Source organism: Marmota monax, unplaced genomic scaffold (genome assembly GCF_021218885.2).
Source record: "Marmota monax isolate L192 unplaced genomic scaffold, Marmota_monax_Labrador192_F-V1.1 WCK01_AAM20220418_F8-fsc00005, whole genome shotgun sequence".
Lineage (NCBI taxonomy): Eukaryota > Metazoa > Chordata > Mammalia > Rodentia > Sciuridae > Marmota > Marmota monax.
In genome coordinates this window covers 18,893,522-18,912,775 of record NW_026692254.1, presented here as the reverse complement: position 1 = coordinate 18,912,775, position 19,254 = coordinate 18,893,522, and the positions used below count along the sequence as shown (strand labels likewise).

Below are 19,254 nucleotides of genomic sequence, written 5' to 3'. Positions count from 1 at the left end.
ACTTCTCTATGTAAGAGAAGTAGTAGATACCTATCGTTTTTGTACTAGGATAAGAAAAGAAACCCAGCCTACATGAGGATTAAAAAGTGAATTCCACAGTGGGTGGTATTGGGATATTCAAAGCCCAGATGAAGAGAAAAGTAATTTTAGTGTTGATGGAATGTAGGAAATGCTTACCAAAGCAAGGTGAGAAATGGGACAGCAAATCTCACCTGAAAATCCTTGGCCCGGTGCAAGCCACAACTGCCCCCCTTCCACAACCCCAGGAAGACGGCTGTGTGTCTCTGGCGGAGGTGCCGGGTATTCTGTGCACCTGGATCCGACGTCCTGTGATTCTGTGCTGGGCAACAGGCTCCTATAATAAGATAGATCAGAGCAGGGAAGAAAGGCATGAGATGTCAAATACAGGATATGATTTAAAAGGCAGGAGACAGTGGCCAAAAAGGAGGAAAACAAAATAAAAAGGCCTGTTTCAGGTAATCAACTGAGGAATGGACAAGAAAAGCAGAGAGAAGTTCAGTGATCTGAAAGATGGTAATGGAGCAGCAAAAAAGTAGGGAAGGGGATGGGACTTTATGGCCCAAAGGATAAAGTCATGACCCAGGGGTATGAAGGATGCAGAAGAGTTTTCAGACCGTAACAGAATATTTCAGTGAAAAGAAAGAACAGTTGGTAGGAGCCAGGTGAGGCAGAAGGAAAGAGGTAATGAGCAGGTAAGTTATGGAGAACAAACACATAGGAGTGAATAAAACTGGCAACACCCCGCTTCAGAGTTAGAGGATGTTGGCCACTGTGTCACTGTATCCTGCTGGCCTTCAGTGCTCTCCAGTGATAAGTGACCACCCGTCTTCCTACCCACTCTGCCTGTGATCTCTGAGCATGCAGTGTTCATCTTGAGCCCTGCTTGGTATTCGCTCTTCTATCACCTCCCTCCCCTGGCAAATGGATACTTCAATACTTTCCACTGGATCTTTGGTGGAATTTTACAGCTCCAACTAGACAGAAACGGCTGGAAGTTAGATGTTGGAAGCATCTGACACTGTGATTGGACATTTTCGCAGTTTTAAGTCAGATCCACAGGTTCTTTAACACTCCTTAAATCCAGAGAAGGCATCCTGGTACCCTACCTAGGAGTCTGAGCATACTTCAGTAACTGGAGGACCATAGAACGTATGACTGGAAAGGAAGATTCAGCTCATACCTTGTTTTCTTGGAACACTCATCATTGGACCCCTGAGCAGCCATGTAAGAAGGGCTAGCATGAGATGCTGTGAGGAGGCTCAGACCACGTGCAATGACTTCATGCAGCTGTCCATCTGAGGTCACAGGAAGGACCAATATCAACCACAGGACACAGAGGGAGGAAGCCTTAGAGATGGCTCCAGTCTCAGCCACCATCAGACCCCATAGACTGCCTGAGAGCCACCCAGCTGATCCCAGTCAACACTCTGAATCAGTACAAATTGATTGCTATGGTTTTCAGCAATTTTAATAAATTTTAGGCTGATCTGCACTGCAGAAAGATAAGAGAACCAGACATGGTTGGTTCCAAATAAATTTCTACTAAATTTATTTCTGTAGCAGATAAGGAAAGACAACATTTTCTTGATCGTTTTCTTCCTTTTTGTTACATCCTCCCTTATTTTCTGTTCCTTGGTCAGATTCTCCTTATACTCTCATTCCCTCTCCCCCACCCTTTCTTGCTCTCATCCTTTGCCCCTTTTTCTCTCCAAATCTAGAATTCTCTCCTTTGTTAGCTAGGGGAAATGGAGAAGAGAACTACCATTCAGAGATCCAGTGCTCTCTCCATACCAAAAAAAGGTCTCTGTTTTCTGTCTTTGGGAATAAAGAAATTCAATTCTTTTTTTTTTTTTTTTCCAAACTGGTCCCATTTTCCTGTTGTCGTTTTTTGTTTTTTTCCCCTGATTTTATTCCTCCTTCCCAAATGATCTTTGAATCTTCTGTGTACTTTTTTGGGTTGTAAAACTAAGAACAAGATACCCTGCCCCAGTGATGATCTTGGCTCTAATATCACCCTCATCTGGAAGCACTGTTAGTTTTGGCCCCCTTCAAATCTTCTTGTAGCTATTCCGCCCATCTGCTACAGGAGGGTCGGACTCCCTTCCCCAGGCAGTACAGGGGGTCTGCAGTCAGCAGCTGCATCAGGAGCTTGAGTGGGAAGAGAACAAGCAGGGTGGTCAGAAGAGCCGCTGTGAGCACACAACTTTCAGTGAGGCAGACTAGGTGGGAAGGCTCGGACACTGTGGCCTGGAGACCTGCCTGGCTCAGAGAAGCAGTGACTCACTCAACCGTCCCTGAGCAGCTGATAAAGCATGGAGGCTGAGGGATACACAGAAACTGGACCAGCAATTTTTCTCCACCTCCTATGTGGAAGGGAGTCAGTTCCCTCTGACTTTGCATCCAGAGATGTTGGACCACCACCTTGGAGTATCAGCCTGTGACAAGCCAACATGGGTACATGTCAATAGATGCATGCCCTTGCACAAAGACACAGAACTCCAAATGAGCAGAGAAATGCTCAGTGAGGAAAGAAAGAAGCCACTCCCAGGAACGGCAGACATGTCACTAAAAGGACCACAAGCAGGGTTGGCTGGCCACGCTGCAGCAGGCAAAGCGGTATCATCTCAGGTCAAGGAGAAAGCCCAACAGCCAAAAATAGCTGCCCTTCCCAGTTGCCACAGCATCTAAAATTATACCATTGAAGATTTATTCCTTTGCACACCTCACCTTTGTTGGGGGCAGGTCTGGGGAGGACCCACAAAGTGTCTTCACATTAAGGTGCAAAAAGCCTGACAGCTCCACAGAGTTATTTGCGGGTGGAAGAGGAGGGAGGTGTTGAAAGGGCAGGAACAAGGCAGAGGAAGTGCCGGTGAGGGACAGCAAAGGGCGACTTCTCCTATTTCAGAGTCTTATTCAGAAGGAGCCTAACTGGCAGCTACATCATAAAACCGAGTCCTAAGCAATTTGCCAGTAAATTTGAACCATGCATGTAAACAATCCTAATAATTTATTCCTTAAAATGCCTTTATAACACATTATTATGCAGAGCTGCACATGCCTCTATTTTAAATTGGCTAAACAGGAAAAAAAAAAAAAAAGAAAGAAAGGGGCAATTAAAAAGAATAACTTCAAGAGGCAATGTGAGAAATGGTGTGTATCCACCATTCTGGAGCAGAGAGGGAAGTTGAACACAGGGAATGAGATCATGTCAACCAGTGTTGATTTGGGGAAGACTCTCTTCAAACTTCAGGCAGGGACTCTGTCTTCGTACAGAGAAGTTTTGTTGACTGGGCCCCAGAAGACAGAGCAATAAATAAGAACACACAAAAGCAAAAACAAAAAGGAATCATTATTTTAAATCCATATCCATCCCACAGTATCAACAAGTGACTTCTCCATCTGATTCCATTTTTAAAGCCCTTAGGAAAATCTACCCTGTTTAACCCACCTCTGGGAGAGAAAGCTAAGTACCATGGATGCCACTGGTGGACTTTGAGCAGAGGCAAGGGATGTGTCAGGGTACTCGGAAAACAAGGATGGAAGGAAAAAAAGAATGAGAGACCCAAGTACAGAGTGCTGGCAAAACCCGAATCCTGCAAAAAGAACCAATATCTTCACACCCTTTGCAGCTTATAAAGAGCTTCCACATAATCTTACCTCCACTCCTCCAATCCCCATGAGGAAAAGAAGTTATATGCCCATTTTTGTAAAGAATACTTTGCATGAGAGCAATTAGGTGATTGACCCAAGGTCAAACAGCTGGTTCCCAGGGAACATGATTGGATCTTAAAACAAGAGGCTTACTAACTATATCCCTTGCTTTTTCTACTCTGATAATCTTTGGAGTTAAAACAGCAGTACAAGGTACACTCCTCCTGGATTGGTTGAGCACTGACTGGATAGTTTCTGAAACTAAGATTTTCCTTCTCAAACTTGACTCACCCAGGCCTCAACAAATGATTGAACCTCAACTACTGGGCATTGCCCTGGAACCTGGAGCTCACCTTCATGGATATTTCACATAAATGACTCACTGGTGGCCAGTCTCAACTATCCCTTTTTCAGAAAGTCAACCTCTGACGGTGTAAACTAATGTGGCCCCTGACATCCTTTCCCAGGAACTTTTAAATTTTTCCCACAATATAGTTTTCCTTTAGTGTCCATGTGGGGTTGGTTCCAGAAACCCCATGGAAATCAAAATTTGAGCATGCTCAAGTCCCTTATGTAAAATGGTCTATAATTTGCATCTGAGCTATAAACCTCTATAGAAAAACCAATACGATGTAAATGCTACGTAAATAGTTATTACATTGTATTATTTAGATAATAATGACAAGAAATAAATTCTGGCTGAGGCTGAGAATGCAGAATCCATGGATATGGAGGGCTGATTGTACTTAATATCATCCCAAACCAGGCATTCCAAATACTTATTCAGTATTTTACTGTGTGTCTCCTTCTCTAGAAAATTAGGTCCTTCTAAATAAGTCTTACTCAAGGCCATCTCTCCAAAATTAAAACACTTCCTTCAAAAGTAGGTGCACAGTAAATATTTGCCCAATAAATGACATTGAATATTAATAAGGGTTCTTTTCTGGCACCCATGATGTGTCCAAAGTAGTGGAAAACCACTAACTTAAATCATCTCATTTAATCAAGATTACAGTTGCTAAAATAGAAAGTATATATAGAAGATAAGGTTTTAATAATAGCAAAGAGAGTGCTTGGGAGAATTAAAGCTTAATTTGACATGCTTTTATCCCCTGCCACTTAATGCAAGAGCAAGGGCCATTTTGTGACGTTAAAAGGCAAGAAATTTAAAATGAATAAAAGGAAATACTTTTTAAAGCAGCGTATAATCTACCTGTGGAATTCACTGCCGCGGGATATTATTGAGGCAAATAGTCTAGCAAGATTCAAAAAAGGATTAGACATTTATATGAATAGGAATAATATTGGCAGTTACACTAACTAGGTTAAAAAGTTACAAGGCATGTCCGTCCTGAGCTCCAGGGCATAACTGTTCACCAGCTGAAGTGAGGAAGGAATTTCCCCCTGTTGATACAGCATTGTATAATTGGTCAGATGTATGATGACTTATATTTTTGCTGTCTTCTGTAACATAGAGAGAGACCACTGCCGAGGGGAAGTTCCTAGGGTAGATGGCTCAGTGACCTCTAAACATGATATTTCTGACTCCTTCTTGAACAATCCTGAACAGAACCTGAGAAATTTTCGATTTCAGAAAGGGTAAAAATAATTTCCCTCTTCTAGTTGATGAAAATATTTCATGGAATGAAAGCATGCCCTGGCTATAGTCTTATTAGTAGCACAGCCAACGGTACTTGAAGGCTCTCTGAGCACTGCATATAATGCAAAAGCAAAAACCCACCCATTTTCTGAGTCCATCTAACTCTTTGCCTTATGCATATCCACTTAATACATATGTGTTTATCAAAATATATATCTCTACAGCTGTGCTAAGAAAAACTGCTATTCATAATTCTGTCTACTCACCTTGCTCAGCTTCTCTCTGTCACAAAGTCAATTATGCTGCCAGGCACAATCTTTGATTCTTGGTAATGTATGCCATACATTTTTTTAACCCTAAATAGGATAACAAAAAAAAAAAAGAGGCAGTTTTTAGCCAAGTATCTGGACACAAGTTCTATAATAACATTATATCATATTAATGAAAATGTTGAAACTAAATTATTCATTATAGTCACTTAATTTATAATCTTTAGTCGTCCAAGTATTGACAATATTCTGAAGAAAGTGTGCATGCTTGACTTATTAGAAAAAGAACATCCACCAAACTGTATTATGAAAAACAGTCTGCAAGCCAAGACAGAAAGGGAAATTTTAATTTAATCCCTCAAGCCAGCCACCAATCTAAAAAAATTCTAAGATCCTTGAATGAAAGTCAACATATATCCATCAAGATGTGTTAATATAGAGGTTTTTCTGAACAGGAAAAAAAACCCACAGATTCTATTAATATTTTCAGATACATTCTCATACAAAATAAGCTAAGAAATCTTGGTCTAGGTCCCATTCCAAAAGGAAATTCCCAAATGAATCTGAATGAAATCCTTTCAAAGTCATTTGGACCTACATGCAAGATTTGTTCTTTGGACCTTTTTTAAATTGGCAGAATAACAATTAGATTCTCTTAGCTAACAACCATTCCTATAGTATATGACTCTCATCCAGAGGAAAGACCTGAAACATTTAATTTGCTTCAGATAGCAACAAATCATTTTATTAACTGGTTACAGACGAGCTTTTACAAATTAAGCTATTTCCTTGTGGTCTAAGATTTCCTGTTTACTTTTCATGTGGTTTTTATAGAATATAGCTTACATTTTTGTTATTAATGTTTTTTCCCTTAAAATTAACCACATAGAATAAGGAATTCCAAGTTATTTTAAAAGTGAAAACCCTATAGTTGGGATGAGGTTGAAGTTTCACACTAGCAAGGTGACTTCAGGTAAACCAATTAACCCCCCTACATCTCTCTTTTGTCATTTGTAAAATAGAAGTATAATAATACCTACAACACAAAACCCATGTACAGATTAAACCTAAAGACAATGCCTAAAAGCATTTGGCTCAGAGCCTGTCACATGTTAAGAACATAAATGTTTTCTATTATGATGATGATGCACATTTTGATATATATGTTTAAGCATTCGCCGTGCATTTCCTGTTTCCTTATTATTACATCATTCTTGTTTTAGTCAGCTTTTTTGTCACTGTGACCAAAACACCTAACAAGAACAATTTGAGAAGAAAAAGTTTATTTGGTGCTCGTGGTTTCAGAGGTTTCAGTCCATAGATAGCTAACTTCATAGCTCAGGGCCCAGTATTATGCAGAACATCATGGCAGAAAAGTACAGTGGAGGAAAAAAAAAAAAAAGATAGGCATATGGCACCAGGAAGCAGAGAAAGCTCTGCTTACCAGGGACAAAATGTAAACCCAAAGCCACATGTTCACTGACCCACTTCCTCCAGCTACTCCCCACCTGCCTACAGTTACTGCCCTGTTAATCCTTATCAGTGGATTCATGCACCAATTAGGTTAAAGCTGTTATAACTCATTCATTTCATTTCTAAACTTTCTTGCATAGTCTTATGCATAAGCTTCATGGGGACACCTCACATCTAAGCCATAATTGTTCTCATGAATGTTTCATGACTCTCCTGATAAACACTATGAATGAGTTTCCAAAAGAATTTTCCCAGTATACCCTATCACAGAAGTATAAGAGTGTCCATTTCACCACTCCTTGTGAAAAATGAGAATTATTATTCATTTTAATTATAATTTTACGAAATAGACAAGACAAAGAAAAAAGGAAGGGAAAATATGTTTAAAAGGCATACTTAAGCTTTTCTGTTTCTATAATGGCGGTGGGGGAGGGGGGGTTGTGAATAGTGCAAATTTCCATTCCCTATTCAGTTTCCTTCCAAGAGCCTTCTCAGAGTATTTGCACTCCATATCTCAGAAACATGTTATCCTACAGTTGTAAACTTGTTTTCCAGCTGAGTGAGGGGGAGATTGACTTTCTGGTTTTCTGCCAGATGCCCATTGGTCCCATGAAGGCAAGTGATTCAACTTCAACCACCAGTGTGAAGATGGTGCATGCAAAATCATTCCCAGGGGAAATGGGACCTGGTGGAGCCAACATGTAAATATTTTCCTGCAAGATAGAATAATGCAGAATGACACAGCCCCATCTGACCACAAGTCACAGGAGGTGTAACCCAATGAGGCATATCACCTGAGCTCTGAAAGGGATAATCTGTAGAGGAACAGTTGGTTTGTGCAGCTTTTCAAGAGACTAAATACTACCTGGTTTTGTGGGAAGAGAAAAAAATAAAAGAATGCAAGAGAACCCTTTGACCTTTGGTAGTGAATTTGCTGCACCAGAAAGGGGAGAGGCCAATGATGTTGAAATGGAAATTTTCTAACTTCAGGAAACCAAACAAATGGTTTTCCTCATTGTTTCCACACCAATTTCCAACTGATCTCCTCTATGTCTTAAAACAAGTCATGAGGAGGGGCCAGAAAATTTGTTTGAAGTCCGTATAGGCATTGCTCCAAAGGTAAGAGGACTAACCTCCTTGGGTCATCCAGACAAAACTACAATGATAAATCTCTTTTAAGTCAATATTATAGATATAAAGTGGTTCCAGGGCTTCTCCTAGCTCCATTAAATAGAGGACTCACATTAAAGCTCAAATCATAGTTGCCCATCAACATTTGTAGATGGGATTATATTATAAGATAAATCCCATTATAAGCTGAAAAAAATTAGCTGCCTGAAGATAGATAGATAGGAACCATTGAGATGGCATTCTGTCATGGCTCCATAAACATCTCTATGCCAGGGTGTGAAGTACACCCAGAAGCCAGCAAAGTGGTAATGGAATAAAGACTCTCATGTCTGAATTTCTCTGTAGCCTCTCTAGACCTCTGTCACCATAGCTATCAAACAGCAGTCATAACACCTTGCCTTGCAGAGTTGTTGGGAGGGAAGAACCAGCTCCTGCTACTTTGGAGATATTATTTACATACACACACATGTGTATGCATACCCACATAAATGCACTTGAGTTTTTGAAATCAATTACTCTTTTCCATCTTTATAGCTCAGAAGGTGATTTTTGGAAAGTCAATCGAGAAAGGAAGGAAAGAAACATATTTTTTTTTCCTCCAACAAGAAAAAGCAATTAAATGTCAAATATTAACTGTTCCTGGGAGTAAATTTTTTTAATGGGTTAAAGTCTTGGCCATTATAGACCTCCAATATGTAATTTCTAAGAAAGGACCAGGTAATATATTTTTTTAAATTAAGTGGAAGATAAAATGCTAGAACCAGCGTATCAATTCAGAAAGCACTTTTTTATTCATTTTCAGTGTCTTTCCAATTGCATCATGCCTTTTAAGAGGCCCAATTTGTTTAACAGCACTTTATTTTAAACCTTCACTAGTGCAAAGCATTGATTTATGATAGAGCTGATTAAAGCAACGGTGTCTTAAGCAATAATGATTTCAATTACAGGACTTACACCAATGTACATTATTCTGATTTTCTTTTCATTCTGTCCACATTTTTATACACTAAAGAAGAGGGTATGGGTAGATGATGTAATTTTGAAAAGTCCCTGGATAAAGTTAATATCAAAAGGAATGTATAGACAGATGGACTGATGTACCTTTTTTGATTATGTGAATGTATTGTATTTTAATATGCTCTGACAAACTCTTGAACAGCTCCCTGATGAGCTCCTACCCGATATCATTAGGGTTATTTAGTGCTTGGATCCTGCTCAATTCCCACTGGAGCCACATTGAAGTACTAGGAATATGCACACTAGCTTCGCTCCAAGTCCAGTACTTACAGTCTTGCCTTCTTTTTTTGTGTGTGGGGCTGGGAAAAAACAATTAAGCTCACCCTTAGATCTTTAACTCATTCAAGTCCAACAGCAATAGAAATGCATACCAAATGCTGTAACCCAATCTTGAGGGCCTATGTTACTCAGTTTTCCATTGGTATCACAAAATAGCTAAGAAAATCAGCTTTTAAGGAGGAAAGATTTATTTTGGCTGGTAGTTTCAAAGGTTTTGGAACATGGTCACTTGGCCCTGTTGCTTTGGGCCACATGGCAGCATCATACATCATGGTTTCAACAAGTGAAGGGGGATTGTTCACCTCATGGTGCCTGGAAAGCAAAAGAAAGATAAAGAAAGGACTGGGGTCCCAATATCACCTTTGAGACATGCCACCAGTGACCTAACTTCCTTCCACGAGGCCCCACCCCTTAAAGGTTCCAGCACCTTTCAATAGCACCACAAGTTGACAATAAAGCCTTTAACAAGTGAACCTTTGTGGGATGCTCCAGGTGCAAACTAAAGCAGGGCCTATTCCACAGGCCAGTTTAGAAAATAAAAAAGCGAAGTCAGCCTAGAATCTTATGCAGGGGATTCAGTGCATTTATCTGCTTCCACATGCAACCCAACATGGAACCAATCACATTTTATTAATGGTGACTAGCAGAAAAGGAGCCCTGTTTAATGGGAATAGCAACTCCTGGGCCTTAGCCAATTGCTATTGTGGGGATCTATGAACCAAACTGTGCCACAACTTCAGAAATTTCAAAGGAATCCAGAAATTTAAACTGAAGATGAAGTTTCTCAATTTTTAATGGATGGACAAGCATGACTAAATTCAGTTTATAACCTGCCTTTGCAGTGCTTCTTAGTTGGTACACAAGCAACCCACCCATCTACTTATTGGAGAGAAAATGTGCCATGACAGAGCACCGTGCTCAGCAATAACTCTTAAAAACTAACAAAATATTTATATTCTGCTATTTCATAAACATTTAATGGGAACCTAGGCACTGCACATGCAAAAGAAGGAATAATGCCCATCATCTACATTCAAGGAGCAAGGCTCATACATATGAACCACAAAGAATTTCAGGTTTAAAAGATTAAGGAGAAATGTAATCTAAAATTAAGGCACTCTATGACATTTATTTTTAGGTAAGAACTTCCTTTATTACCTTTCAGATAAATTAGTTTGTCCCCATGCTCAGATTTGAAACTCCATTTTAATTTGAGAACTAGTCCTGTGACTATCAAAGTCCATGTAGGATACATTCCCATTAAAATCCCCAATAGCAAATGAAAGGAAAAATTCCTATCACACCTTGATAGAGTTTTTCTCTACCAATGTTACAGATTTCTTAATTAGGCACTGATATTAACTGGGCCCTTGAATGATTTAAATCTAGCCCTTAATCTCAGCTATTCTATGCTGCTGTAATTTTAATGGGAGCTGACCAACTAATGCTATATGCATTAATTTCTGTGGAAAAATAATCTTAAATTCTTAAACGTTTGTTTTTGGAGGAGTAGAAGCCCCAAGACACAAATGAAAGCAGTCAGGTCCAGACATTGAATTTGTGGCTTAGCACTTCAAAAATTATGTTCCGAATTGCTTTACATAAAAAAGTCAGATCAAAGTTTAAAGGCTTTCTTTTCAAACTTTGTAATTATTTCTCAGATTCCTCCTTGAAATGCCTTTAAAGTATTTCCATTGAATAGTATGTGAACTCTTTCTCTTTCCATCTCAAATATGCTGTTACCATCCATTACCTCCTCTGATGGCATTGCCTGAAGGGAAAGATGTCAAACATCACCACTATGGGCAGGATATAGAAAGAGCCAGAGCAGGTTGTGCACCTTAGAGCTCGGTATTGAACTGATTCAAACACAGCATTTGATCCCTTTTGTACCTTAATAACTGGCAATTCAGGAGACCTCATTTCCTTCTCTGCATAAAATTCCCAGCAAAACTTTAGCATACAGCTGCCCTGTCCTTCTTCTCTTTTCAGCACATCCCCATACAACCTTGTGAAATTCTTCCCAGTGAGCATTAAATCATAGATAACTTGCTCTCCCTGCCCTGGGCAGTAGAGGTGGTAGAACATCTGAACTTTCTTATCTGCTTTACATGGCTGGAAATCCTTATAGGGTCATTGACTTTTCTTAGTAAGGAGCCTCTTGGGTAGTCTTCCCCAGACCATTCAGTGATGAAGGAAGAAAAAGAAATTGAGAGAAGTACAATGATTTTCCCAGGGTCCCACAGGTGGCCCCTACAATTTGTGATCTAGTGCTCTACTTTTTCTCATTGCTGTTATGAATAATAGTTCTCAAACTGGAATTTTACTTGTGCTTCTTCATCAATACCAATTTATTGCAGGTTAGGATGCCTGATCTGAAAATCTCAAATCTGAATTGCTCCCAAATCCCCAAATTTTTTGACCAATGACATGATGCAATAAAGGGAAAATTCTACACCTGACCACATGTGATAAGTTACAGTTAAATGCAGATGCACTAAAAATATTGCCTAAGATTACCTACAGGCTATGTGCGTGAAGCGTATATGAAACAAATAAATTTCTTGTTTAGATTTGGGTCCCATTCCCAAGACATTTCATTATGTATATGCAAATATTAGAAAATCTGAAATCTAAAACAATTTCATCTTAAATATTTCAGATAAGGTATGCTCAACCTGTATAAAGTGTTGACAGGCCCCTACTTGGCATTAAGTGCCATGCTCATCTCCAGAGACTCAATGAATGAGACCCATTCTAATCCTCATCCAATGCCTACTAATACTCCTCCCTCCGTTAGTCACTGCACAAAGCAAGCACAGAACGAACATCTCAGAGAGAACAAAGGCTTAGAAGAACTTTACAACTTTCATCCCAATTCCTCATTTCACGGAAGAGGAAACAGAGGCCCAGAGAGTCAGTTCATGTTAGAGGAAGGTCTAAAACCCATGATGTAGACCTCAGAGTCAAGTTCTTTTCAGTCCAGTACATTTATGTAATTCAGAATGCAACCTAACTTTTTGGTCCAATCTATCACATTTATCACAAATATCCCCTTTGTTATCCTTTAGGTAAGTTATTTTGTCACTATGGTCTGTTTGGAAGTTACATTTTAATTTGAGAACTAGTCTTTTGAATACCAATGTCTACATAGGATACATTCCCATTAAACTCCTCAACATGATGGACAATGGTCCCCAGGTATCAGAATTTAGACATATAGAAGAACTGAAATAATTAGGATAGAATACATAGTAATAGCACATACTAACATCTCTGACATACTCAGGGCAAATCCAAAGAACTTGTGGGATAAACCGAAGTCACCAGAGACACTAGGATTTGCATTTGTACATGATGCTAATGAAATGTTTAGACTCACCACAGATATATTTTAAAATACTAGCTATAGTTCCTATATATTTTCAATGACTTTATAGATCAATTGCATTCAAAAATCTTAGCTTAAGTATAAATGGTAACTGGATCCATTAAAGAAGTAAGTTAGGTCTTTTTTTTTTTTTTTTTTTAATGTGGTCTTTCAGGAAGCTGCCTCTGGACATAACTACAGAAAATTAACACAATAAGTAAAGCATTATAGAACAGCTATTAACTGATTATGCTAATAAAAACCAAATGGGGGCTTTAATTCTGTCCCTCTGGGAAAGTAGGACAGATAAAATAAACAACAGGGAAAAATATGAAGTAAAGGATAATTGATTTTAAACAATAATAATACAGATACCTCCCACCATATTAAAAAAATACAAATGTCTATTTTTGGGATTGATACAAGAAAATTCTTATTCTGACACCTTCACACTGAAGTTTGGTGATAATAGGAGTGCTTCCTAGGTGAACAAGTTGGAAAAGCTAAGGAGTACTGGGATTTTCTTAAATGTAGGCACATGGCTACAACAATTCAATTTATTACATTATCAGATGTCTCCCTCAGAGAAAGACAGAATCTCAACTTTCACATGGAATGTTCCATTATCATGGGATAGGAAGTAGGGTACAAGGAATCTGAGCAGTCAAGAACAAGGCCACACAAGAGGATAGAAAAGAAGACAGAGTTCCCACTCCTGGGCAGAAGTTAGGGAGCCCTTTGACCACACCCCCAGTACAGCCCATGCTGTTGACTAAATCTGCAAATTTTTGAGCATGCTTGGGATTAGTTCTATATAGAAAGTCATGATAGAAATCCTCTTTGCTTTTTATTTGTTATCTAAAACATGACACATACCACTATCTTCAAACCAAACAGACCCAATAGTGTCCCATAGGAAGAACCCACCAGGTGCCTTCTTTAAAGTGATAAGTCTAATTAAAATGTTTTTGGAAGTTGTCACTAATTTTTGCATTATCTCACAATTTACAGAAGACTTGGAGGGTCAGGGTGATAAAATGACATCTCCAAGGATCCACCCTTATTAGGTCTGGCCTACCCCAAAAGCGCTCACCAATCTACATCCTTTACACAACCTCAGCACTATTGCTAACTCTTGCTGTTTGTTCCCCTAGGTCTCTTTTCACATATTGTTTTAACCCAAGGAACCAATCCTTTTTGCATGGCATATGCAAAATCCCAAGATATTTTTACTTCTCATTGGCAAAAAGTCAGCAAATTCAAATGAAATGATAATTTCTATGTGAGAAAATACTTTAGCATTTTCTTAAAATGGGAAAATAAAAAATCTCAGGCAAGACATTAACTTTTAAGTTGGCAGAAAATATCCTGTTAAGTTTCACATGATTTACTAAAATAAAACAAGAGCAGTTCAGGTTTTTATCATGTTAGTCTGAGAATTAAAGGAGAGTTGTACTATCAGTAAGTAAACAATGGGTGTTTAGAGTTCCAAAGAAGAATCAATAGATACAAGCAGGAGATGTCTGTGCACAGAGTGAACACTCTTGAGTAAAGGAACAGTAAGACTTATTTAGGACTTAGCAGAAGGGTGGGGTAGACAAACAAAAAAATAATGATAATAATTCAGGAAAAGAGGCTGAAAGCTGAATCTAGAAACATGTATGAAAGTCAGAGCTCAGCAAAATTACACATATTCAGATATTCACACTTAATATCAAAATATAGGAAGCATTCCTAATGATGAATACCTTTAAGTGACTTGGAGGGTCTCATCTTTTGCAATAAGACAAGAAAAAAAACTTTTAAAAATTATATAATTTTGGCAAGGGGATAGAGAGATCATTATTTGTAGATGATAATCTCATCTGCCTAGATAACTCAAAGAGAATCAAATTGCTCAGTGGCAGAGCAGTTGCCTAGCATGAGCAAAGCCCTGGGTTTAATCCCTACCACTGGAAAAATATACATATATATATTTATAAATGAAAATAATAACCAAATTGGCCAAATCATTTGAATAGAAAATCAGTCAAATGGCAAATAGAAAACAAAAATGTATAAATAAATTGACTTCCCAGCAAAGTGTCATAAAATATACCAGGAAAATTTCATGCACAAAAGCACTGAATAAAATTGAGACTATAGTGAGAAACTACCTAAAGAAACTCTACCTTTTCAGAAGATCATATGAAAAGTTAAATAAGAAGCCATCATTTATTTCTACATGAGAAAACCCAATACTAAAAGAACTCAAATCCCCACCCATTAAGAAATAGTTTGGAATTTGATGACTTCTTAAAGCATACCAAGCAGGAACACATAATCCAGAAAACTAATTTGAATGAGGAAAAACTTTCATTACTGATTAAAAAAACATTTTCTTAAATTATAGGTAAGAAGAAAAACTTGGAGAAAAGAGATGAAGACAAAAAAATGAAATAAAACATAAAAATTTGAAAAGGGTCCAATAACATATAATATATAATAAAAAGGAATTTCATTAAATATATTCTTACCACATGGACTAAAAAGAATTCTCAAAGAAATGAGAGATTTAGATGTTTTTAAAAATAAAAGGATCCACAAAAACACTGGTAGAAAATATAGATTAATAATATTGATCTCATGCAGGAATATACGAAGCCTTTTTAAACATAAAAGCAAAGGTAGAAAGAAAAAAAAACATTTTTCAATTAAATGCACAAACATATGTTAATGAATTAACAACTAAAAACCAAATGACAAAATAGAAAATATTTGCAGTACATCCTGGTGAAAGGGTTAATAAACTTAAGATAAAGAAAACTTATAATTTAATGGAAAATCAGCTAATACCCCATAGAACTAGGAGGCAAACTTAAGCAAATAAAAGTAAAAGCAAGGGCTAGAGTTGTAGCTCAGTGGCAGAGCACTTGCCTGGCACATCTGAGGCACTGGGTTTGATCCTCAGCACCACATTAAAAAAATAAAAAGAATAAAGATATTGTGTCCATATATAACTAAAAAAAGATTGAAAACCAAAAAGTAATAGCAAGGACACAAAACAAGACCAATAGTCAGGAAACAGGAAGAAAGGGAGCATCACAAACAACCAAAAATAAATAAAAATCACAGTCCGTAGGCCAAAAATAAGGGTTTTTTCCTTATTTGGGGAAGAACTAATATTTCCTGAAATCAGCATTCTCATTCAGTGCAAATGGCACAAATACTTCTTTGGAGGGCAACCCTACAAAACATAGCCAAAAATAAATAAATAATAAATAGATAAATAAGTAACAAATAGATAAATGAATTAATAAGGCAGGATTTTCACTTATAGTAATTTAGACAGAGAAAATGAAAATACACACAAAGATTTTATAAAAGCTACAAAAGACCTAACTATCTAACGAGAGGTCAAATGAGTCACTGGTGACATAAAAATCATGATTTGGATTAGTTTTGAGAATCCGTTTTGAGACATCCATTCTGTCTTGTCAAATGGAAAAAGCAGTTTACTACACAGCAGCCCATCCATCAGGGCCCCTCTCCTGTTTTTCAAACAAACAAATATATTCATGTTAAAAAAAAAAAAAAGAAGAAGTCCAGGAGGGCTGGGGTTGTGGCTCAGTGCTAGAGCACCTGCCTAACATGCATGAGGCACTAGGTTCGATCCCCAGCACCACATCAAGAGATAAATAAATAAAATAACGGTCTTAAAAAAAAAGTAGAGATTTTAAAATGTATTTAAAAGTATGAGCAGTGATGACACCCTGCTGGTAAGGCTCAGAGGCAATTTCTATTCACTTCATGGTGTTTTTTCCATAATTGCCAAATGTTCTGCCATGGACATATATCCTTTTCACAACAATAAAATATATTTTTTTTTCTTGTGCTCTTTAAATCCTAGTTTGATAAAAGTGTGTCAATGGAAGATAAACTGCCGAGAGAGGATGATGCAGGGGACGAAAGGAGAGCCCAGGCCACCCGACCTCTTAAGCTTGTAAGTCTAAACCTTCACCTTATTCTGGCTCTCTCCCCCCTCCTTTTTTTTTTTTTTAATCTGTTCTCAGAAAGTTTGCAGCTTCCAACTGCATTTTATTTGCTCCTCGTATGAGTGACAGACCAGAATGTCCCAAGAATCCTTAATGTATTTTGTGTCAGGGTCCTGTGGGTCAGTAAGGTTATTAATAAACATAGCCTCTTGTTCTAATTTCGGTCCCTCCTCTCCTTCATGCCTCTCCTCCTGCCCTGCTTTTCCTTTCACTTCTCTGACCCTTTTCCCCTCCTCCCTGATATAAAGGAATCGGCCTTCATTTTAGCTCAACTTCTGGCACTTTTCCCATAACTCTTTTTTGATGCCATTATTGGTCCTGCTAAGTTTTCATGGGGAATTTAATTTTTGAGGAAATGTTTAGTGTCCTAAATCAATTCGATGCAGCTGAGGCGATGCTATGATTTGACAGGCATGGGAGGCTGGAGGGATAAGTAAAATTGAGGCAAAATGTGGCTGGGCAAGGGGGTACCTTGTTTTTTAAAAAGAATTTCTGTTAGATCAGACAAGATTCACTGACCACAAATTTAGCAGAACATGAGAGGCCAAGCCTACACAGAAAGACATGAGATTGGAAGGCAGAAGGCAGATTTGAGTTTTTCTATTTTTATATTATCTTTGATGAAACAAAAAGAACTTAGAGAGCTCATCATGTGCAAACTCTTATACCTGGATACATGTATGAGAGTTACATGGATGTGCATATAATTTGATGTATATACAGCAATTTTATTTTCCATTCAGAGCTTGATTTACCACCTAAAGTTGTGTTTAGAGTAAGCCTTAGTCTTTTTTTTTAATTATTTCCTTATACATATAGAAGTGGTTACACTGCCATCACCAAATGCTCAGACACAATCTTCAAAGCCCCTGCATTTTGTACAAATTCAGTTTGATTTTTTGTTGTCATTTTTACTTCCAGCATTTTCTAACTGCAACTGCAAACCAAGGAAGATTACTTTGTGACCTGAAAATAGTCCACACACAAAAACTGCACGTGCTCTTTCAATTTTTTTAAACTTTAGTTCTTTCTCCAAAAAAAAAAAAAAAAAAAAAACGTTGGATCTCCAAACCTTGCTCCAAATATGTAACTGATATATAGTACCAATGGGAATTTACTAACAATGATAAAGCAACATTTTCATGTGGGAAAAATACGTATAAAAAAACACATGATTGTGTGTTGAATTATTCATACCTTTCAAATTAACCTATTACACTTTCATACGCAAGAACACATTAGTTTTTGAATGTGACCTAGACTACCTTTCTTAAAACGAGTGAAAGTCTTTTGGAGCAATGCAATTTTTTTTAATACGTGATTAATCCAACTCCAAACTGGGGTCCTTACATTGTGAACTGATGAAAAAAAATGAAATTACAAGTCTAAATTTATTAAGTAAGATAATTATGTATATATAAATTCATTATCATGAAACCTACTAGTTTCATAGCATTAAAAGAATTGCACCTAACTTTTGGTCTTTCCCAAACTGAGAGAAAAAAATCTATGGAAATTTTGAATTAATTATGCATTCAACTTTATTTTTTCTTTTGTTTTGGGGGATGGAACCCAAGGCCTCACATATGCTAGGGGAAGTGCTGCAGCACTGGGCTACCCCAGTCCTGCATTCGGTTTCTTCATGGACACCAAAACCACTTCCCACAACAGTTAGAAAGGCAGGAATTTAAGCTCAGCTAAAATTGCCACTGGAAGTAGCCATTAATCAGACCTGATTGAATATCTAATGTGGTTCCTTGCTTACTCTTTCCTTTAGAATTGTATCATTCCTATTTGTTCTGTACCAAAAATCAAAGGATGAGTGTAGCTTTAAATGCATTTTGTTAAATGTATGGTCATCTCTTATTCATGAGATAATATTTAATTGAGTTGCTTTTAAGAGCAGTGTTTTTCTTCACATACATAGGTTTGAATGAGCATGAGCTCATTAGTTAATGGTGAAGAAGAAAAAAAACAAGGAAGCTTTTATTGAGTGTGTACTAAGTACCATGTGTCATTTGTTGGAGCGTGTATGTTATGCTAAGTGCTTCCACGCTTTCTCATGTTTCTCATGTTGTCCTCACAACATCACTATGAAGAAGTATTTGTCAACTTCAAGATACAGATGGGGAAAACGGGGTTTACAGATGTTACACAACACTCCCAAGACACACAGTTATTGTAGCACAAAGCAGGGATTCAAACCCAGGCTCTGCCTGCCAAAATACTACTGCCGCTAATTATGAATAAATAGAATTCACTGTTTATAACAGTGAGGGCTGGGACTCGGAGCACTGAGGATTAACTCCTGAGGTTTACTGCAATCGGGGATTGAGGTTAGTGACACCTGGTCACTTAGAAGATATGATTTGGGGATGTTCAAGTGGCCAAAAAAGGACTTGCATTAGA

The 19,254-nt window shown here is 37.8% G+C and overlaps 1 long non-coding RNA gene across 1 annotated transcript in view; it reads right to left on the bottom strand.

The window, feature by feature from the left end:
- LOC124087445 (uncharacterized) overlaps positions 1-19,254 on the bottom strand; it is a 69,024-nt gene that overhangs the window by 24,125 nt on the left and 25,645 nt on the right. The window contains exons 3-4 of the long non-coding RNA XR_009226110.1: positions 5,539-5,628; positions 213-355 (exon numbers count right to left, since the gene is read on the bottom strand). This is a non-coding gene — a long non-coding RNA (uncharacterized LOC124087445). The remainder of the gene's footprint in view (positions 1-212; positions 356-5,538; positions 5,629-19,254) is intronic.